At 68.4% G+C, this 21,470-nt stretch overlaps 1 protein-coding gene across 5 annotated transcripts in view; it reads left to right on the top strand.

Moving 5' to 3' along the window:
* The window catches only part of ZBTB7B (zinc finger and BTB domain containing 7B), a 33,357-nt gene that overhangs the window by 4,520 nt on the left and 7,367 nt on the right, over nucleotides 1–21,470 (top strand). Inside the window, exon 1 of one of the 5 annotated variants that reach the window (XM_037883386.2) lies at nucleotides 362–508. The exons of 1 other annotated variant lie outside the window; for it this stretch is intronic. The gene's annotated coding sequence lies outside the window, so the exon portion shown is untranslated. 3 more of the 5 variants (XM_037883385.2, XM_037883387.2, XM_043535135.1) reach the window with 3 other exon arrangements.

The raw sequence follows: 21,470 nt of genomic DNA, 5'->3' as shown, positions 1-21,470 counted from the left end.
GCAGCGCAGCTTTAAAGGACCCTTCGTCGGGGGGGGGGCCTGAGCCGCTGCTGCTGCAGACACTGTCAGCTCCCCCCGCCCCTGGGGGTGTGTCCTGGGGGGGGCCCTGAAGGGCAGCACCCCCCGCCAATGAGAGGCTGGGACCCCACCCCCTGCCCAATGAGCTGGGGCGGGGGCGGGCGCTTCCTGGTAGCCGGCTCGGGAGGGCGAGGGGGGGATGCGGAGCGGCTGGGGCCAGGTGGAGGGGAGGGGTCGGGAGGGGAGCGGGGGGGCCCGGCCGGCGGCGGGCGGGGAGGGGCCGCGCCGCGGCGAGGCGGGGCCGGGGGACCGCGGGGGGGCGGACAGGTGGGGGCGGGGGGCGGGGCGGGCCAGGTGAGGTGGGGACCGCGGCGGGCGGGGCGGGCCAGGTGGGCAGAGCGAGGGGCGGGCGGAGCGAGGGGCCCCTGGCGTCCGGCCCCCAGCGGAGCGCACCGACCCCGCCTGCCGCACCTGAGCCGAGCGGAGACCGGTGAGTCCTGCGCCCGGAGCTGCCCGGACCCCCCGGCTGCCCCGAGCCCCATTGGCGAGCCCCTTGGTGGCCTGGCTCCTGCCACCCCGCTGCCCCAGCTCGGGTCCCTCCCCGGACTCCGCCAGGTGCGTCGTGGTCCCTTCAGCGGAGCCCCCCATCACCGCCTGGGGGAGGGCCGCCATGGGAGGGGAGCGGGCCGGGTTGGTGGCTCAGGTCCGTGGTTATAAATAATCCTCCTTAAGCTGGTAGGAGAGTGGCAGGGCGGGTGTGCCTGGCCCGGCTCGGCCTGGCTCGGCCCGGCCTGGCCCTGGGAATCAGAGACACCGGCTGAGTGGATCTGCGCTGTCGGGGCCCCGGCTGGTGCCCCTCGGGGCTGCCCGCGGCGAGCCGGCTCGGCCTCCGGTGGGGTAAAGGGCTACCTGGGGCTTGGGCCCCACTGGGCGCTGCTCCCCTGGCGTGCCGGGGGGCGGGAATGGAAACGCTGAGTGCGCCCGTGGGGAGCGGCAAGTTACGGCGAATGTGGACACGTCGCCAGGCCGCTGGCTCTGGCTCTCCTGGAAGCTGTGGGTGGGCAGGGTGCCAGGCGGGAGGAGAGGGGTGGGGAGGATTACTCGTCGCATCCCCTGCACTGCCCGCGTCTGGGTGGGGGAGTCTGACTCCTATGGGGCGAAGCTGGAGGGGGTGGGGAGTGGGAGCGTGGCTCCTGCCTTGGTTCGCTGTGCCCGCACGGGGCAGCGGTGGAGGGGGCTGGCGCTGGGCTAGGAACCGGGTGTGGCGAGAGCTAAGCAGACCTCCGCGCCCCCCCCCACCCCCGGCAACATGTGCTATCTGTGGGGCAGCCTGCTCAGGCCTTGGGGCCCTTCCCTCATGGCTGGGCAGGCCCCAGAAGGAGGATGGTCTGATCCGGCCCTTCCTGGGTTCTGTTTACCTCTGTCTGGCTTGCGACCCAACAGTAACAAACCTGGTGTGTGCTCACCCCCTCTCTGTGTCCCGCTGGGCACAGGGCCCTTTGCCCTCCGGCGCCCTGCCCACTCTGATGGCGAGTGGGTGGCCCAAGGGAGCAGCCCCCCCCCGTGGGCCAGCAGAGTGGGGAGGAACTGGGTGACACTGTCACCATAATCTATCCTGTAGTAGTCACCGACTAATGCCTGGGGCACTTGAACTAGGCCCTGCACATAACCGAAGCCCCGCCCTGCCCGCCCCCGGCCATCGCTTAGCACACCTGATCTACTTTGTTTGGGTAGGGCCTACAGGAAATAGGGTGTGTGTTCTGGCTGTCCCTTGGCGAGGGAACATTCAGGGGAAGTGTCACCTGTCCCTGAGTGGAAGGGGGTCTCGGTGGGAAGGGATAATCCCTGCCCCCCGCCCCCCATTAACGCTTCTGTATCCCAGGATGACAGTGTGTGTCTGGCACGGGGATTCTTGGGGCATCTGGGTCAGACTCTGCTCTGGGGCCGCCCACCGGGAAGCCGGTGCCCCATCGCTCTCACCTTGCTCTGAGGCTGCTGGACTCTGCCCTGAGTGTGCCCAGCCCATGGCAGCTGTTCCCACCCAAGCCGGCCGCCCCTGGTCACGGTGTTTACCCAGGGGGTGGGGCATGTATTTACCCTCCCAACACTGTCTGGGCCACAGCGGGATGACGAGCAGCTGCTGTCTCAGGGCTGAGGCTCCCCTTGACCTGCTGGGATCTACCTTCCCAGGGCAGCTCCAGCAGGGCACGTGGCTCCTGCACTGGGCCGGAGTTCAGGGGGTGTTCTCATGGCTGGAGCATGGGACTCCTGGGTTCTATCCTGGCGCTGGGAGGGGAATGGGGTCTAGTGGTTAGAGGGCGGGGGGAGCTAGGACTCTTGGGTTGTACTTCTAGCTTCTGACACTGCAGCTTTGGGCGGCGAGTCCCTTCCTGGCTCCGTGCCTCAGTTTCTCCCTCCCTAATAGGGCATCGACTCCTGCTGAGCGTAGGGCAGGCTGCTGCACTCTGCTGGCACCTCTGGGTTCTGCCTGCTCGCTGTCCAGGGGTGTACCTATGGGCTGTCCCTGCGTGGGACCCCCTGCTGGGCCCCTCACTTAGATGGCATCCTGTGGGCACGGAGTGGGCCTTGCAGGTCTCTCTGGAGGCATGGACGGCAATGTATGAAGAGGGTGGGCGGGGGCATGGCTGGGGAAGTGTCAGTGGGTTGGAAGGGAGGGGCTGAGCTCTGCAGGGCCTTGAAAGGCAGGACAAGGGGCTTGAGCTTGGTGTGCGGGAGAAGGCAGAGCTAGGGGGCCCTGGGGGTGGAGGGAGGCTAGGCTGGGGGGCAGGTGGGCTATGTCTGCAGCCGGAGCTTGCCTGAACCACAGGCGTCCCTGGGGGGGGTGCATCGGCGGAGGCAGGAAGCGCTGCTGGCTGTGAGGAGTGGCTGTGGGGAGGGGCAGGTGTGGGGTGGGGTGGGGGGGGGTGTGAGCTGTGGGGGTCAGATGGGAGGCAATGCCGCTTGGCCCCCCGGCTGGTGTATTCCTGGGAGTTCGGTGGCCCTGGCTGTGCTGTGCAGTGCCCTGGGGAGGCCCGAGGTCGGGAGGGTATTTGAGGGGAGGGGTCTGCCGAGGACGCCCCCAGCGCCCTGGGGAGTCCCAGCTGCATCACACAGGGTGCTGAGTAATGGGACTTGGAGCCGTTCCCCTGCCCAGTAATGTGATGTGAGACCCAGGGAATCCAGCTGGGCCCCAGTTCCTCCCAACACCCCCTGAATCCACGTCCCCTGGCTGGGGGCACCCTCTGGGTCCCAGGGAGCATGGAGAGCCATGTCTGCTGGTGCACTGGGTGCCCTCCCCAGCTCAGGCCTCTGTGAGGGGTGCAGCAGGAGGGGGTCAGTGGGCCAGAGTGGCCCAGCCTGGTCCGGCCGGGCGGCTCTGGGTCCCGGTTACTGGCTGGGGCTCGGAGGAGCAGGGGCTGCTGCCATGCCCAGCCCAGGAACCTCTCCCCCAGCAGGAGAGGGTGGATGATGAAACCAGAGAGAAATCGCTGCTGGTAGCGTGCTGGAAGCCCCGGGAGCCCACACTGTGCCTTGGGGCCTGCCGTAGTAACCTTGGCATGCTGGGGGAGGGGCCCGGGCGAGGGGGGGCCCAGCTTTTGGGGGGGATGGAGTTCCAGGAGTCGTGTGTGGGGGCGGGGGCAGATCAGAGTCTGGATCTGCTGGACGACTCCTTCATGCTCCCCCGTGGGGGGCAGGGTGAGCCCCATCGGGCCCAGGGAACAGACAGCACGCAGTGTCCCTGGCTGGAGCGAGATGGGGCGTCCCAGGGGTGGGGCGCCCACACGGGGCTCTGGAGTCTGAAGTCCTGCAGACGATGGGTCTCAGCCTGGCCCTGGGGGATTGCTCCCTGCTGCGGGGGCCCGGGGGGCTCGCCAGTGCCACGGTGGCTTTAAGGCCACTTGTGCTAAGAGGCGCCAGGCTGAGACGCCCCAGGCGCCCATTCGAGGAGCCCCAGGGAACCACTCGGTCCACCCCCGCCCCTGTGCCATCTCCCCCAAGGCTGGTGACCTTCAGCTCCTGCGGGGAGGCGCTCATGGTGTCCCTGCCCTGCCCATGTGCATTCTTGGCACCTTCTGGAGCTGCTAGGCCTTGGAGCCCCACGTCCCCAGGGAGCAGCCGGTGTGGCTTGGCCGGGTTCCCCGGGTGGGCGGGTGGGTGGAGGGGACCAAGCTGTGGGAGGGAAAATGAAAGCAGGTGATGCGGAAGGAGAAGTAGGTCAGGCGAGCGCTGGCCGCTCCTGGCTCGGGGTGCACAGCTGCCAGCTTGTCCCTGCTGCTCCAGCCCGGGCCCCGATGGGCCGCGCCCGGCAAGCGTGGTGAGTGCTTCCCCGTGCCCGGCCCGCGGGCGGGGTCCTGCTGCCCAGGGGCGTCCCCTCCTCCCAGCATGCAGCCCAGGCACTGATGTCAGGCTGAGCCATTGGGGGCGGGGGGGGGCCTGGCTGTCCCAGGGGCTCCCGGGGGGGGGGGGGGGCTAGCTCTGCTCCCCACTGGCTGCCCCTGGCTCTTGCTCCAGTTCTCTCCCACTCCATGTTCCCCTGGAGGGTTGGGCGGGTGGGGGGGACTTACCCAGTCTGACCCTGAGCCCCCTTGCTTGTGTCCTGGCTGATCGCCGTGGGGGAGCAGGGCCTGACCCCAAGGGAGCTCCTGAATCCAGGCACTGCTGGCCTAGTGCGCAGTCACTCTGTGCTCCACCCCCGGGGTGTCCTCCCCCCACCCCCGGACTGGAGCTGGCCAGGTGCTGGAATTGCCCAGGGCCCCTCCGCTCTCTGCACCACGGCTTGGTTCTTCTGGGTGGGGGCAGAGGCTTTGCCTGGGGCAGGGGTAGCGTGAGGGAAGGTGCCTTGCTGGGCTCCCCATCTCCAGGGTTGGGGGTTAGCGGCTGTCAGTGGCTGGGGAGACCTGCCCTGTCAGAGCTGGGTGGGAGGGAGCCGGTGAAGGCCCCCGGTGCTGGGAGACAGAGCAAGGGGGGCAGAGCCCGGGGACTCCCGCTGCTCAGCACCTGTCCAAGCCAGCCGGTGGCCCTGATGCCTCCCTGGTGCCGGCAGGGGCAGCAGCACGGGCTGTCGTGCCCCCCTCCCACCCCCCAGGTGCTCAGTGTGCTGCAAGGACATTAGAGTCCTCTCCTAATTGGTAATAATTAACCCTGGACATGCTGTGCTGTCGGGTGGGGCCTGACTGAGAGGGGTTGATGAGGAGGAGGTTTGGCAGGAGAAGCATGTGGGACTGCAGAGGGAATGAGTCCCCGCCCCGGGCGGCAGGGCTCAGCAGGGGGCGCTCTCACCTGGCAGGGCTGACCCCGGTGCAGGGCTAGGGGGCGCTGTGCTGTAGGGAGCAGGTGGGGGCTCAGCAGGGGCGCTCTCACCTGGCAGGGCTGACCCCGGTGCAGGGCTAGGGGGCGCTGTGCTGCAGGGAGCAGGTGGGGGCTCAGCAGGGGGCGCTCTCACCTGGCAGGGCTGACCCCGGTGCAGGGCTAGGGGGCGCTGTGCTGCAGGGAGCAGGTGGGGGCTCAGCAGGGGGCGCTCTCACCTGGCAGGGCTGACCCCAGTGCAGGGCTAGGGGGCGCTGTGCTGTAGGGAGCAGGTGGGGGCTCAGCAGGGGGCGCTCTCACCTGGCAGGGCTGACCCCGGTGCAGGGCTAGGGGGCGCTGTGCTGTAGGGAGCAGGTGGGGGCTCAGCAGGGGGCGCTCTCACCTGGCAGGGCTGACCCCGGTGCAGGGCTAGGGGGCGCTGTGCTGCAGGGAGCAGGTGGGGGCTCAGCAGGGGGCGCTCTCACCTGGCAGGGCTGACCCCGGTGCAGGGCTAGGGGGCGCTGTGCTGTAGGGAGCAGGTGGGGGCTCAGCAGAGGTGCTCTCACCTGGCAGGGCTGACCCCGGTGCAGGGCTAGGGGGCGCTGTGCTGCAGGGAGCAGGTGGGGGCTCAGCAGGGGGCGCTCTCACCTGGCAGGGCTGACCCCAGTGCAGGGCTAGGGGGCGCTGTGCTGTAGGGAGCAGGTGGGGGCTCAGCAGGGGGCGCTCTCACCTGGCAGGGCTGACCCCGGTGCAGGGCTAGGGGGCGCTGTGCTGTAGGGAGCAGGTGGGGGCTCAGCAGGGGGCGCTCTCACCTGGCAGGGCTGACCCCGGTGCAGGGCTAGGGGGCGCTGTGCTGCAGGGAGCAGGTGGGGGCTCAGCAGGGGCGCTCTCACCTGGCAGTCAGTGCTGGCCCCATGCCAGCAGTTGCCCCTTGTAACATTCACTACCCCAGTGCATAATGGCTGCTGCATCCTGCCCAGGGCTGTGAGGAGCGGTTCCCAAGCCCCATGGCTGGGGGGCCAGCATGGCCTGCCCCAGCGTGGCAGCCGGCACTGCGTGGGCTGTGGGAGGGTTGAGCCGGGCCGGGTGGGGCTGGGATCTTGGCAGTGGCCTAGTTCTGAGCTCTATTCCAGGCTGTGGGGCCATGGGGATTAGCACCGCCCACTCCGGCTGGTGGGGATCAGCGCTGGCCTGGCCACTGGGCTCAGGTGCAGCTTGGTGGCCTCAGCAGCTGCCTTGGGGGCGGAAGCCGAGCTATTTTTGTTTTGGGGTGGGGGGGCACACTGAGGGCCAGCCTGGGCTCCAAGCAGCCACTGTCCTCGTGGAGTGGCTCATGGGCTTGGCCTGGTCATGGTGCTGAGCCCAGCACCCCTGCTGTCTGTAGCTCTGGCCCTGTTGTAGCAAGGCTGGGAACCCTGCTGCCCTGCAACCCCATATACGGGGGGATTCTGGGGACGGGGGTGTGGGGCGACGCTGGGGAGGGCTGGTGGGCTGGCCTCCCCCGTGAGCTGCAGCGTGGAGCTGGCTGGGGATTTGCCTTGCACCTGATGTTGTGCTCGTTCCGTGCTGTTGGCACTTGGGGGGAGGAGGGGATCCTTGCTTGCAGGCCCCTGGATGGGGGGGTTGTGGTTCCCACTCCTGTGCTCTGGCCATTCAGCACAGTCTGGGCTGCTCTGCTCTCTGGGTCTTGGGGCTGCTAGTGTCAGAGACCAGAGCAGCCCAGCAGGCCCTGGTGTGAGGGGCAATGGTGGGCTCTGGGCCAGAGGGGCCTCCTGGGCTGAGATCTGACCCAGTTCACTGCACTGCTCCTGGGCCCCAGCATGGGCCAGCTGGCACTCTGCTCCCACCTGGTGCCAGGCTGGGAGCTGGCACTGCCCGGGGGCCCTGCCCTACCTGTTCCCACAGCAAGGGGCTGGCCGGCCTCCAGCCAGCTCCCGTGACTGTTTGCACTTGTCTGGGTGGGGAAGCTGCTGAGGGAAGCGGGAGCTGAATGCAGCAGGGGGGTCCTGTCCCCCACCCCAAGGCTGCAGAGCTGGGCGGGACAGAGACCGGGGGCTAATCCCAGGGGAGAGCATGGCTGCTGCTGGCTCGCTGTGGGCTGAGCCTAGAAGGAATTAACCCTCTAGTCCAGGGCCAGGTGTGGAGGCAGTGGCTAAATGCAGCACTGGGTCTCGGTGCGGGACCCTCCTGAGGCAGCAGCAGCCACCTGGGCTACGAGGTGCCCGTTCTGCCCTCCCGCAAGGGCAGAGCTGGAGGGGCCGCACCGAGCCAGCCTCTTCTGCGTCTCATGCTTTGCAGCTCTTGTGCTCTGTCGCAGAGGTTCCCATGGGGTGGGGGAGCCCTGCTCCATGGTTTGAGCTGGGCTGGGGGCTCTGTAGATTGTAGAGGTGTGGGGGTTCCCCGGCACGCTGCCCCCCAGCGCCTGGGTGGGTGGGAGGCAGCTGTGTCTGAACGGGTCTCCCTCTGAAGGCCTCGGGGTGCATACCCCATGGGAGGGTCCCTCTGCGCGGGGTCGGGGGGCAGCTGCCTGGGTGGCTTTCTCTCCTGGCCCTTGGAGTTGCCCAATCCTCTCCCCCTGCCCCACATAGCCCCAGGGCTAGTAGGACTGGCTGCCCAGGCCCCCTCTTGCAGTGGGGGTGGGGAGTGGGGGGAATGGGCCTGGTGCTGAGGTTTCTGGATTGTCCCAGGCAGGACAGGCTGAGCGGGCCCCCATCCTGTGGGGGGTAGGGTGGAAGTCTGTGCCCTGCCTCCGGGACTCACACCCTGAGTTCATCTCCCTCTGGTTTGGGGTTTTTTGCTGTTTAATATTTCCTTCCTGTTCCCCCATCGACTGCGTTTCAGCAACTCCTTCCTTCCGCTACTCCTGCCTCCCACGCGGCCCTGCCCCCCCACCATGCCAACTGCCCCCCAGAGCCACCGCTGGGCTGCGGGGCTTGCCCTGTGGAACGCCTCCCCTTGCAGGGGGGCCAGGTATGGCTGGGGGTCTCCCCCTCACACATTGCTCCCCCAGCAGCCACAGCCTGATATAAGGATGTTGTCGTCCCCCTCACCTGCACCATGACCCTGCCCACCCGCTTGGCACGCTGCTCCCCAGCCACCCTCAAGGGGTCTGCGCCCTTGGCATGAGCCCCGTGGGGCTGGGGCCTGTCCCATGGATCAGCACCGGGACCCCTCTGGGGCAACTCATGGAGACTACGCGTCCCAGCATGCAATGCTGCCTGGAGCATCTGGCAGCTTTCTGGGGCCTGCAGTCTGCCTGGGGGTGGGGGTGGGTCTTGATGATTGGGAGTAGAGGGTCCTGCAGGGGAGCTGTTCTCCTGGAGGGGGGGCAGAGCCGGGGGGCAGGCAGAGGAGCTGTCTGGCTGGGGGGGGTGGGGCTGGGAATTGGGGGGGGCAGGCAGGGGAGCTGTCTGACTTGGGGGGTGTCCTGTGTGTGGGGAGGCAGACAGGGGATCTGTCTGACTTGGGGGGCAGGGCTGAGGGGGCGTCCTGCTTGTGGGGGGCAGGGCCAGAGGCCTGCGGGGGTCAGGCAGGGGAGTTGTCCTGTGCTGGGGCAGGGGGAGTAGGTTTGAGGATCCGTGCTGCCTTGCTTGTCTGCGTCTGGCAGTGACACTGGTGGGGCCAAAGGTGTGGGGAGTTCAGGGGGGTTGGGGGGTGCACAGCCCTAGCTGGCATCCCGGGTCCAATCCCATGGTGAATAACAGGGATGGATCTCCTTCCCTGGAGTTGGCTGGGCAAGATCTCCCCAGCACCTGGGCTGGCCCTTGCCCACTGGTCCCCTTCCTTGGGCTCTTGTAGGGCCCTGGAACTGGGCATGGAGGAACTGTCTCGGTGGGGGGGTGGGACGGACAAACCTGTCCTAATAGGGCCTGCTCCTCGGGGTACTGGGCACCCGCAGCCGTCGCTGGGAGCTGTGGGTGTCGAGGCCGGCTGGGTTGCGGGCTCTGCTGACGTTGGCCTTGGGCATCCATCCGCCATAGAAGGAGCTGTAACCCGCCTTGGGTGGGGGATTCGGGGCAGATGGGGAGCTCGCACCCTGAGGCTGCCAGGGGTGCAGGGAGCAGAGCCATGGCGGGTGCCGAGGGTGCATTGGGGGGCAGCTGTGGAGTGCGAATGCGTCTGGGGACAAGGGGGGGTCTGGGCTGAGGCTGGCACGGTAGGGGTAGTGGGAAGGCAGCTGTCCCTGCCTGGGTCCCTTGGCCTGGCTCTGAGCTTGCAGTGGGGGGGTCTGGTAGTTGGTTTCCTGGAGTCCACCTGGCTTTGGCCTGGCTTCCGGAGCCCCCCACGGAGCCCCGTCCCTGCCAGTGACAGGGAGCAGTTTGTGGTTTGCTTTGGTGACTGAAAGCAGGAGGTTGCGACACCCCTGGGGGGCGGGGGTGGGACAACCCGGTGACTCACTTGCCACCACCGGGATCCTTCTGACTCAGGGCTGCGTGCGACTCCCTGTGCCCATGCCCCTCCCTGCCCGCCTCGCCCACCTTATCTCCTGCCCTTAGCACCTGGCGCACCTGGGCTGGGGGGCTGGCTCAGCTGCAGCCGTTCCCCTCCTTTATGGGGGCAAAGGGCAGGCGGGGAGGGCTGGCAGGCAGGTGCCTGGCGCCCTTCCTCTCGGGGCTGTGCCCACCGGGCGCCCAGAGCCAGCCTCTGCTGCCCCAGGCTGGCTGCTCCGCTCCTGGCTGGCGGCTGGGGCCTGGCGCTCCCCCCAGTAGGACCCTGGGCCAGTGGCTGCTCTGACTGACCCTGCAAGGCCCGGGGCAGGGCTGGGGGGAGGGGCTGCACTCTGCCCCAAGGTGGGGGCTCGGTGCCAGGCTGGCTGGGCAAGGCTCCTGCCCTCTTGTGTGTGGGTGGCACAGGTGATGCTCTGACTCCCGCCTATTGGTTCTGCTCTGCCAGATGGCTGCAGCCGGGAGCCAGAACCCCATGGTGGGGTGGGGTGGCGGGGGTTCAGTCCTGACACCCCTCCAAATGCCTTAAGGGGGCCTGACATCCATAGCTCCCATTGACTCCAGCAGGGGCACAGAGCACTTTTGGGACCCGGGCCCCTTTAAACCCTCCACAGAAGGAGACCCCAAAGTCAAGGCTGCTTCTGTAGATGTTCCCTGGCTGCGTCCCACAGGGCTCGGCTTCTGCACCTGCCTGCTGGGGTGTGGGTCCAGCGTATGGGGGGGGGGTGCGCCGCGGGGTCATGTGGTGGGGGGCAGTATGGGAGGGGGTCCCGTGGCATGGAGGAACACTGGGGGGTCAGTGCAGGGTGGGGGGCAGTGGGAGGGTGTCAGTGCAGCATAGAGGAATAGTGGGGGGTGTCGGTGTGTCTGGGGGGCAGTGTGGCATGGAGGAATAGTGTGGGGGTCGATGTGCCATGGAGTAGTGAGGTGGCGGGGGTCAGTGTGCCATGGGGGCAGTGGGAGGGTCAGTGTGGCATGGGGTAGTGAGGTGGGGGGGTGTCGGTGTGGCGTGGGGGGTCGGTGTGCCATGGGGTAGTGAGGTGGGGGGTCAGTGTGGCATGAGGTAGTGAGGTGGGGGGATGTCGGTGTGGCATGGGGGGTCGGTGTGCCATGGGGTAGTGAGGGGGGGGTGTCGGTGTGGCACGGGGGGCAGCGGGGGGTGTCGGTGTGGCACGGGGGGCAGCGGGGGGTCGGTGTGGCATGGGGTAGTGAGGTGGGGGGGGTGTCGGTGTGGCATGGGGGGCAGCGGGGGCACGGTGTGCCATGGGGTAGTGAGGTGGGGGGTCAGTGTGGCATGAGGTAGTGAGGTGGGGGGGTGTCGGTGTGGCATGGGGGCAGCGGGGGGTCGGTGTGCCATGGGGTAGTGAGGGGGGGGTCAGTGTGGCGTGAGGTGGGGGGGTGTCGGTGTGGCATGGGGGGCAACGGGGGGTCGGTGTGCCATGGGGTAGTGAGGTGGGGGGAGCAGTGCCATGGGGGGCAGTGTCCTGGCCCCGGCTCCCTGCTCTGTAGCCGTGCGGAGCAGCAGTGCGATTGTTCTCTGGATTTGCGCTCGGCATGTTCCTCTGGCCGCATTTGTGAAGCGCCTGGTGGGTAAGGACTCACCGCCATGGAGGGGTCTTGGGTGCATCTCTGCTCCCTCCCTGGGGGGGGCTGGGTGCCTTTGAGTGCCCTAGATTGCTGCTCCCTTTCCCCCTTTCTGGCTGCCAGGGGCCCCCAGTGCTCCTGGGCAGGGGACCGAGCGTTCCTGGGGACTGGCGTGTTGTGAGCATGGACCTGGGGGGCTGTGGGGTGGGGAAACAGGCACTGGCCTGTGGTCCCTCTCACCACCCCGCCCCTCTGGCGTGGCCTGTCTCTCTCTGAGAGCCCCCAGCGGGAGGGCCGGCTGCCCCGCCCTGACCAAGCCAGGCTGGGGACTGCGGGTGCTGGGGCAGAGGTCCCTGGGTTCCCAGTGGCATCGAGTGCCCGCCCCTGCTCCTGCGACCTGCCATAGCCCCTGGGGATGCCAGCGTTGCCAGAACAGCTGGTGCCCAGCGGGGCGATGCGGCTGCTCCAGGAGCGCTCTCCCCTGCTGCCCGTGTGCCTGGCGGGGCTGTGGGCTGCCCAGGGCGAGGGCCCGGCAAGCGCTGTGGGTGGGGTGCGGGCTGTGGCAGGTGTGTTTGGGCGGGGTGGGGAGGAGGTACTGTGAAAAGCCACATCTCTGCTAGGGTCACCGATCCCGCAGGATTGTCCTGGAGTCTCCAGGAACTAAAGATTGTGTCATGTGATGAAACCTCCAGGAATCTGTTCAACCAAAGCTGGCAACTGTAGGCTCTGCCCAGGGGATTGGAGCCCCCAGCGCCCTGGCCGGGGGCAGTGCCAACAGTGTGTGGGTGTCACGGAGTGTGGGGTAGTCAGTCCTGCACCCCCCACTTCCTGCGGTTCACTGCGACACTCAGCCAGCCAGTAAAACAGAAGGTTTATTAGATGACAGGGACGCCGTCCAAATCAGAGCTTGTAGGTACAGAGACCAGGACCCCTCAGTCAGGTCCATCTGGGGGGCAGGAAGCTTAGACCCCAGCCCTAGGGCTCCCTCAGTTTTCCCAGACCTCTCCAAACTCAAACCCCCTCCAGCCGTCTCACCCAGCCTCCCCCCAGCTCTTCCTCCAGCCTTTGTCCAGCTTCCTGGGGCAAAAGGTGTCACCTGGCGTGTGTCCCCCCCCCGCCCCCCTCGGGCTCAGGTTACAGACTCAGGTATCATCCCTCCAGCGAAGCCCCCCATGCCATTCCATCCCCAATGCAGACAGTCCAGGAAAACTCCCCTGCGACATCCCCAGGTCAATCCTCCCCACTCCCTGCTCGTCACAGTGGGTGCAGATCAGTGGGAGGGGGCTGGCCCCCACCAGCCCCGGGGCGTCACCTCTGACGCATAGGAGAAGGAAGGAGTGAAGCTCAGCAAAGGGGAACCTGGGTCCTGGTGGGGGTCTGGGTCTGGCCCAGCTGCTCAGGGCAGGAACAGCGTGCGAGATACAACCTGCGCACGGCCCCTGCCCCATGCCCTGCCTGGGAACTTGGGCCACTAGCTGGCTGTGCGGCTTGGCCAGCTCTGCCAGGAGCCTGTCTCACTCCCTGCCCTACACGGCGGTGCTTGGCCAGGCTCCCCTGGCGGGGTGCTGGTGGGAGCTTGCTGAGCACCCGGGGGTGCTGCTCATCCTGAACACAGCCCCAAGGGGGGCATGCTGGAGCCCCCCATGGCCTAGACGCTCTCCAGCACCTTCCTGCCATGCACACGGGAGCTGGGGGCCTGCAGGCAGACACAGGTTGTCTGCCCCCCACCCCCGGGGCACTGGGGGCAACCAAGCTGCCGGCCCCAGTCTTTCTCTGGCATGCGGGGCCAGGTCCCTCTGGGGCTAGGAGGCTGGGCTGGCTCCTGGGGCCGGCCGGCTGGGCAGGTCACGGCACGCAGCGCAGAGCCTGGCTCTGGTGGTGGTGCAGCCCTGCGCCCTGGGGCGAGCCCAGGGTTGGAGCCATCCGAGCACAGCCGCCAGCCGCTGAGGCTCCCTGCTGGGCCGGGCAGCGCACCCCACCCCAGGGGCTCCCGGGGGGCTGAGCTGGCAGGGACGCGGGGGCTGCAGCTAAGCCAGCAAGTGGAGCCTTATCCCACAGGCAGCAGGGCCCCCATTAGGATGGCAGTGGGGGGCTGGAGCAGGGGACCTGGGGGGAACACCACCCCCATGGCTGGGCTGGGGGCAGCCCTGAGCCCCCTTCCCCATGTGATTGGCCTCTGCACCCCCTGTTCCCATCCCCACAGGGTCTGGCATGTGGGGAGGGGGTTCCCCCGGCTGTGCCTCACCCCGGGTGCTCTGACGTGTTGGCCTGGTGTGCTGGGAATTTCCTCTCTTTCGGGGCCGGGGGGGCTGTCCCCCCTGTGGCGGGCAGGGCCCCTGGCGCTGCGGCCCGCTGCCAAAGGGTTAATGCCGTGTGTGTTCTGGGGAGCGGGGCTGGGAGGTGCGTGACCTGGGGTGTGGGCGTCGACTCCTTTTGAGGTGGGATGGGAGCTGAAGTGTGAGCGGGGAGCGGGGCCAGGTTCACACGGAGCCCAGCCGCCCTGCCGAGAGCTAGCCGCGCAGGGACGCAGCCGAAGGTGAGGGGCCATGGGCGTGGGGGATGCGCTGGCACGGTTGGCGGGGAGCGGAGGAGTGGGCTTGGCAGCACCCGCAGGGGCGAGCGGAGCCAGGCGTCCGTCTGTGCCCTGGCTGTGCCCGCTTGGCAGGCGCCAGGCGGTGCTGGGATTGTCTGGGGGGCGCTCTCCCCTGGGAGCTCCGTGCCCCCATGGCTTTGGGGTAGGGAGGCTCTGGGGGGCTGTGTGTTGTGGGAAGGGGATGCTGACATCTTGCCCCCCTGCTAGTATGGCAGGTGCCCCTTGCGGGGGGGGGGGGGGGGGGGCTGTGCCCTGGCTTCCTCCCGGCGGGTCTGAGCCTCACAATCCCGAACAGCCTCGGTCTGCAGCTGCTTGCCTGGGAGGGAAGGGCCAGTTGGGAGCCAAGGCCTGAGAGAGGCGGGACTGGCTTGGGGTCCCAGCGAGAGGCTATGGCAGGGCTGGGAACGGGAGCCAGGTGCCCCAGGTCTCAGCCCGGTGGCCTAGTGTCAGGCTGTCCCTGCCCCCTCTGGCCGCCGTGCATGCTCTGTGGGGTGCTGGGTTCCGGTGCGGGACGATCCCTTTCTCTGCCGGGGGCTGGATGTGCTGTCCCGGGGCTGCCAGCCCGAAGGGGTCCCCATAGGCTGGAGTGGGACTGAGGCAGTGAGCTGGACCCACCTGCTCAACGTGGGGAGACCCTCGGCGCTTGGGACCCAGCTACACTAGGCCAGCCCGGCGGGTGGGGGGGGGCAGCATAGGCCTGGGGGAGATGGGGTTGGGACAGCCCTGCCTGGGGGTGGGGGGTAACACAGGCCCAAGGGGTTGGGGATGCAGGTCCTGGGGGAGCCTGGGTTGGGCTGGCCCTGTTGGCCAGGGGCCGGGGGAGTTGCAGGCCCTGGAGGAGCTGGGGGCAGGCTGGCTCTGGATGTGTGTGTGGTTTGGGGGCCATGGGGGAGCTGGAGACAGGTTGGCCGTGTGTGTGTGTGGGAAGGGTGGCGGGGGGGCAGTGTGCAGGCCATGGGGCAGTTGGGGGCAGGTTGGCTCTGGGGGAGCCGGAGACAGATTGGCCCTGTGGGGGGATGTGTGCAGGCCCTGGGGGAGTCGGGGTTGGGCAGGCCCTGTTGGCACGGGGGGAGTTTGCAGGCTCTGGGGGAGCAGGAGACAGGCTAGCCCTGGGGGGACGGGGCAGTTTGCAGGCCCTGGGGGAGTCGGGGTTGGGCAGGCCCTGTTGGCAGTGGGGGAGTTTGCAGGCTCTGGGGGAGCCGGGCCACCTAGTCTCTCTGTTGGGCACCGTGGAGCAGAGTGGAGGCCCCGGGCGCTATGGTGGGGTTGGTGCTGGATCTGAGGGGTTGGGTGTCCCCCACTTGTGGAGCTGCCCCACATCTAGGGGCCTGCTCCTGATGCCCTGGCTCTGCCTGGGTGATGGGTGGCTGGAGGCACCGGGAGGGTGAGCGTCAGTCCTGGATCAGCCTGGTCTTCTCGCTGGCTCTGCCCCCCTTGGGTGCCTCTCGCCTGAGCCCTGCATTTGGGGGTGGGCTGGGGTTTAACATGCATTGGGGGCCTGGCTCCAGGGGGCCTTGCTGCCTGGCCTCCCCTGCAGCCTGCTAGACAACAGGCATGGCCGTGGGGGTGACGGGGTTCCCCCTTCCTTGGCACTGGGCCTGGGGTGGGATTGCTCTGGCATCTGACCCAGGCAGGATGTGTCTGGCCCGGCCTGGTGGGGGTGGGGGGTTGCCCTGGCTCCTTGGGGCAGTGGCAGGTGTCTGCAGGGACCGCGCGTCCCACACACCGCCCCGGCCCATTAGAGGAGCAGGGAAAGGCGTGAGTTCTCCCCGGGAACACCATTCCCTGCTGGGGCTGGGGGTGACCCCGCGGCTTTGCTCTGTGTGTGTGTGTGTGGGGGTCCGTGGTCCCACTGCTGTGCCCTGGGAGGGGTCCGTGGCCCCATCGCTGAGCCCTGTGTGTGTGTGTGGGGTCCGTGGTCCCGATGCTGTGTCCTGTGGGGGGAGGGAGGCCCGTGGTCCTGACGCTGTGCTGTGTGTGTGTGTGGGGGGGGTCCATGGTCCCATCACTGTGCCCTGGGGGGGGGTCTGTGGTCCCGCTGCTGTGCCCTGTGGGGGGGGGTCCGTGGTCCCGCCGCTCTGCTCCAGCTGCCACCTGGCAGGGTGGTGCGGTGATGGATGCAGTTGAACTTGGAGGTCGACGCACAATTGGCTCCTGCCGGCAGCTTGACAGCGCGCTGCACAGAATGGGGGGGGTGTGTCACACAACTCCCCTCCCCCCCCCGCCACCATGGGGCTCCATGCCCCCCCCCCGCCATGGGGTGGGTGGGTTTTGTTTTCCTCCGTGTTTAAAACCATTTCCTTTCTTGTGTGTTCGTTGTTTTTCAAAGAGCAACACCCGCTCAGCCCCCATCCCCCTGCCTGCATGCACGACGGGGCCCCACCGCCGCCAGATGCTGGCATGGCAGCCCCCCGGTCATGGGGCTGGCTCGGGTGGGGGGGGTGACCTCTGATCTCGGCAGCGAGACGCTGGCTGTGTCCCCCTTCTCTTGGCTGGAGCTCCCCTGGGGGGGGCTCTGTCTTACCTGGTTTTCCCCCTTTAGATGCTCCCCTTCCCCCAGTGGGGCAGCCCCGCAGGGCCAGGCCCGGGTACTGGCAGTGCTCGGGGCCAGCTAGGGGTAGCCGAGCCAGCGGCCAGACCCTACCGGGAGTTGGGGCGATTGCCTGCTCTGTGCCTGGCTCTTCGTGGGTTTGGTTCCCACTGGGCCGGCCCGCGGTGGGCCGTGAGGAGGGCAGCCCGGACCGGCAAGCCAGCCAGGGGGCGTGAGCTGCTCCAACTGGGCTCAGGAAAATGCTGCGGAGGGGCCCATTTTGCGGCTCTTCGAGGGCATATCTGAGGCGGGGGCGGGGGGGGGCCGCAATTCAATAGGGCAGCTTCCTAGCCCACAGCAGGATGTGTGAGACCCCCCCCCTTCCCCCACCCCAAAGACGCTGGGACGGACCCTGCACTAAAGAGGAAATTGTCCTGCTAAGGAGAGAGCGGTGTCTCAGGGCTAGGGCAGGGGGGCTGGGAGCCAGGACTCCTGGGTTCTCTCCCCGGCTCGGGGAGGGGAGTGGGGTCTGGGGGGTTAGAGCAGGGGGGCTGGGAGCCAGGACTCCTGGGTTCTCTCCCTGGCTCGGGGAGGGGAGTGGGGTCTGGGGGGTTAGAGCAGGGGGTCTGGGAGCCAGGACTCCTGGGTTCTCTCCCCGAGCCGGGGAGAGGAGTGGGGTCTGGGGGGTTAGAGCAGGGGGGGCTGGGAGCCGGGACTCCTGGGTTCTCTCCCCGGCTCGGGGAGGGGAGTGGGGTCTGGGGGGTTAGAGCAGGGGGGGCTGGGAGCCAGGACTCCTGGGTTCTCTCCGCGGCTCGGGGAGGGGAGTGGGGTCTGGGGGGTTAGAGCAGGGGGTCTGGGAGCCAGGACTCCTGGGTTCTCTCCCCGAGCCGGGGAGAGGAGTGGGGTCTGGGGGGTTAGAGCAGGGGGAGCTGGGAGCCGGGACTCCTGGGTTCTCTCCCCGGCTCGGGGAGAGGAGTGGGGTCTGGGGGGTTAGAGCAGGGGGGGCTGGGAGCCGGGACTCCTGGGTTCTCTCCCCGGCTCGGGGAGGGGAGTGGGGTCTGGGGGGTTAGAGCAGGGGGGCTGGGAGCCAGGACTCCTGGGTTCTCTCCCGGCTCTGGGGATGGGTGGGAGGGAAATACGTCCCAGTGGTTAGAGCTGCTCTCACCTGCCCCGTGACTCACATTTCCCAGTGCAGCTGTGAAGTCCCTCGAGAGCGTCCCTCACCCGGGGCCCCTGGCTCCGGTGTAACCTGAACAGTTACAGCCGCTGAGGCTGAGGGGCTGGGTGCTCTCCGGTCCCTGCATGTTCCCCTAGCAGCAGGGCATTTGGTTCCCCCCCAGGGTCCCACCGGTTGTGGGTTAAATCACCATTGCCATGGGGCCCCGGCCAGCAGCCCGACCCCAATCCTGCCCCCGGGGAGGAGGGAGTGGGGCTCGAAGGAAGGGCTCTGAAGGAGGCTGGTGCTGGGGTGGATGATGGTGAAGGGCAGCGGGTTCTCTGGATTGCCCCAGTGGCTGGAGCAGGGTCCCATCCAGCCTCGTGCTGGGCAGTGCTTGCCAGTACCTCGGGGGTTTGCCCCCCATGGGGCCCCGCGGGGGCAGCTGGATGGGGCGGCTGCTGTTGCGTCTGACACAGGCTCTGAGGCGTGACTGTGGGGACGGCAGCTGCTGGTTCTGAGGTGCCCAGCGATCCCTCGCCTGATGCTGAGAGGCAGCTGCCTCTGGGGTGGGGTGTGGTGGCTGTTGAATAACGCACGGCAATGCTGCCCAGTTCTGCGCTGGATGTAGCGTCTCCAGCTGGAACTGCAGGGGCTTGAGGCAGCCCCGCAGAGAGGGTTTCCCAGGACCCGGCTCCCGCCACCTGCCCCTCGCACCAAGGGCCGTGAGAGCAAGAAGGAGCCGAGCAGTTGGGCTGTGCCCTTGCCAGGTGGCACCCAGGCCCGCGCGGTGCCAGGGGCAGGGCTCTGGCCCGGGCTGCGGCTCGTTCCCTGGGAACCACCTGGTTGCCAGGTGAAGCAGGGCAGGTAACTAATAAAGTTGCACAAGGGCTCCTCCTGCGTTGCTGACACACGGGGCGGGGCGGAGCTGGCCTCTGCGCGGGGCCCAGCCTGCCGGGCACATGGTGTCAGGCTGACCCGCTGGGGATTGCATTGTTCCCCGCAGGGGCTGTGGCCCTGTTACCAGGGGAGACGGCCAGGGCCTGTTGGGGCCTGGGGAGACAGCCGCCCCCGCTCGGTGGGACTGCTGGGCCCCTGCGAGGCGATGCGGCAGCTCGGAGAGGAGCCGTGGGCGTGGGGAGCCGCGCTGCCTCGGCCCCGGCTCACCGCAGCGATTGGGAACAGGCCCCCCTTACCGGCACTGGCTCTGCTTTCCGGTGCCAGAGCTGGCTGCACTGCGCTGGAAAGAGTGAGCTCACCCTGGGCCCAGGCCTGGCCCCGGGAGCTGACGCAGCTTCCAGGCGCCCTGCCCGGCCCCGCGGCTGCAGGCCCAGCCGCTGTGCTGGGAGCAGGGGGTCCCCCCGCGCCTGCTCCGTGGCTGGCCTGGGGGAGAGCGAGGGTGCCGCCTTGGCTTGGTTCGGGGCACCGTCGGCTCCTGCAGGCCCCGCTCTGTGCTGGGCCCGTGGTGCTGGGCGCTGCAGGGCTGAGTCGCGGGTGAGCCCTGTCCCCAAGCGCCCAGCCGGGGCTGTGGATGAGTCACGGCAGGGGAAGGGCCTGGGTGCTGCGGATGGGCCTGAGCTGGGGGCTGGGGGGGGAGCACTGGGTAAACCAGGGGAGGGGGTGAGACGTAGGCCCCCCGCTCCTCCCCATCTTTGGGATCCTAACGAGCGTCTCTGGTCTGGGTTGGGTTGCAGGATCCCTGCCCGTGCGTGACCCGCCGTACCCCGGCGCAGGCCAGGCTGTGCTCTGCAGCAAGGCTGGGTGGGGCTGGAGCCCCACCTGCTCACAGCTTGGCCCAGCGGGGCTGGGGAGGCGCTGTGGCTCCTGGCCCAGAAGAATGGGGGTGGGGGACTTGCTGTTTTCTCGCAGCTGCGGGGGGTGGTTCCCTGCGCCGAGCCCAGGTTCACCCCCCCACCCCTGTGGGAGGGGTTGGGGAACCGTCTCTGAAGGGGCTGGCCGGGGGGTCGTGGGGTCAGAGCCCTGGGGCCTGGCTGCTCCACGGGGCGGGGGCTGCGCCGTGCGGCCGCTCTCCATTTCCGGGCTGCGCTCTGCACCCACACACCTGCCCCCCCCTGCCGCCGCGTCGCTTATCGCTCTCATCTGGCTCGATGGTAACTCCGGCTCCACATGCAGAGCTGCTCCTGTGGGGAGGATGCACTGGGGGGGGGGCAGTAACAGGCAGTGGGTGTGATGGAAAGTCCGCCCGCCCGCCCGCCACTGGGACGGGCCTGCCCCTTGGCAGTGCCATCCGGTCTGTGTGCCGACCGTTGCCCATCTGCCAGGCCAGGGGGTTACGAGGCAGCTGACGCTCCACTGCCTAGCTCAGCTGGGCCACGGGCCCCCCCCGTTGCTGTGTCGGGCGCAGTGACCCCAGGGTAGGCCCCACGCTGAGCTGTGGCATGGGGCACGCTGCTCCTCGCCTCCCTCTCCTCTGCGCCCAAGAGGTTGCAGGTTAATGGCTGGGGATTCCCACTTGTGATGTAGGGGCCCCCAAGCCGGCTGAGCTGGGGCCTGGTCTGGGGCATGCCGGGCAGTGGGGGGCGCCCCTGGGGGGCTGGTGCCACCTGAGGAGTTGCCCAAAGGGCTCTAGCAGGGGTCCCGCCGGGGCTGGAGAAAGGGAGCGGCGAGGTGCTGGCTGCGGGGCCTGGCAGCTCTGGCTGGGCGCAGCAGCAGGGTGGGAAGCGCCGTTGGCATGGGGGCCTCTCTCTCGCACCCGCAGGGAGAGCTGCACCCGGGTGGGGGCAGGAGCTGTGAAACTGCGAGAGACGTGGGGGGGTGGGGGCGGATCTGACTCCGGCAGGGGAATCGAGAGCGAAACGCTGGGGTTCTCAGTTAGCTCTCGCTGCACCAAGCCATCAGCCCTGTTGGGAGCGGGTCGGGGGGGGGAGCACAGTTGGGGAAGGGGGCAAGGCTCTGTGGGGGCATCGGTGCAAGGGGCCCAGAATGTGGAGCCCCAGGGGGCCTGCCCAGGTCGGTGCGAGGGGCCCCGTCCCCCTGCATGTGGCCCCTGAGCTGCTGTGGAATTTTCCCAGCAGGGACCTGGGCCATTTGGATGTATTGGCGGGGGGGGGATGTGTCACCCCCCTGGCCATTAGCTGCCAGGCAATCTGGTGCTGCCCTGGGAACAGGAAGAGCTGCGGAGCGTGAAGGGCCAGGCCGGGCGCCCCTCTCCCGTGCATGTGTTTGGGTTCGGGCGGCTCTGGCTGGCCCCAGCTCCCTGGTGCTGCAGGACACAGGGAGCAAAACAATATGTAGGGGCTGGATTCCTGTGCGCTGGGCCTGCTAGAATGAGAAATGGCAATCCCAGACCGCCCCCCAGAGCCCCCTGCCATCCCAGACCGCCCCTCCCCGCTCTGCCCAGAGCCCCCTGCTATTCCAGGCACCCCCACCCCCGCTCTGCCGGTGCCCCTCACTGCCAGCCCAGGCCTGCCCCCCAGCTCTGCCAGTGCCCCTCCCTCCCAGCCTGGAGCTGCCTCCTCTCCCGGGTCTGCCCCCTCCCCGTTCTGCCAGTGCCCCTCCCTCCTGACAATCTTTCTGCTTCCCCCTCTGCCCTTGGCAGATGCTCGGGTATCCCCAGCTCAGCGCCCCTGTCCCAGGGCTGGCTGGGTCCCCATCTGGGCCAGTGCTTTGTGTCACGGCAGCACCTGTTGTGCTGGGTTCTGGGGACACAGTCCCTGCCTTGAGAGCCCCCCGGCCCTGGGACAGCCTGTGCCTCTGGCCTGGGGTGAGGGGCTCCCTGAGGATCTCCTACCTCTGTGGGGGGGGGGTGTCCCCCAACTACTCCAGTGCCCTCCGCTCACTGGGGCTGATCTGCTGTGTGTGAAATCTCCTGCCCGCTAATCCCCCCTGCTAATCTCC

The sequence above is a fragment of the Chelonia mydas genome, chromosome 24 (genome assembly GCF_015237465.2).
Source record: "Chelonia mydas isolate rCheMyd1 chromosome 24, rCheMyd1.pri.v2, whole genome shotgun sequence".
Lineage (NCBI taxonomy): Eukaryota > Metazoa > Chordata > Testudines > Cheloniidae > Chelonia > Chelonia mydas.
Note: the sequence above shows the minus strand (reverse complement) of the source record. Positions and strands in the feature narration are given on the sequence as shown.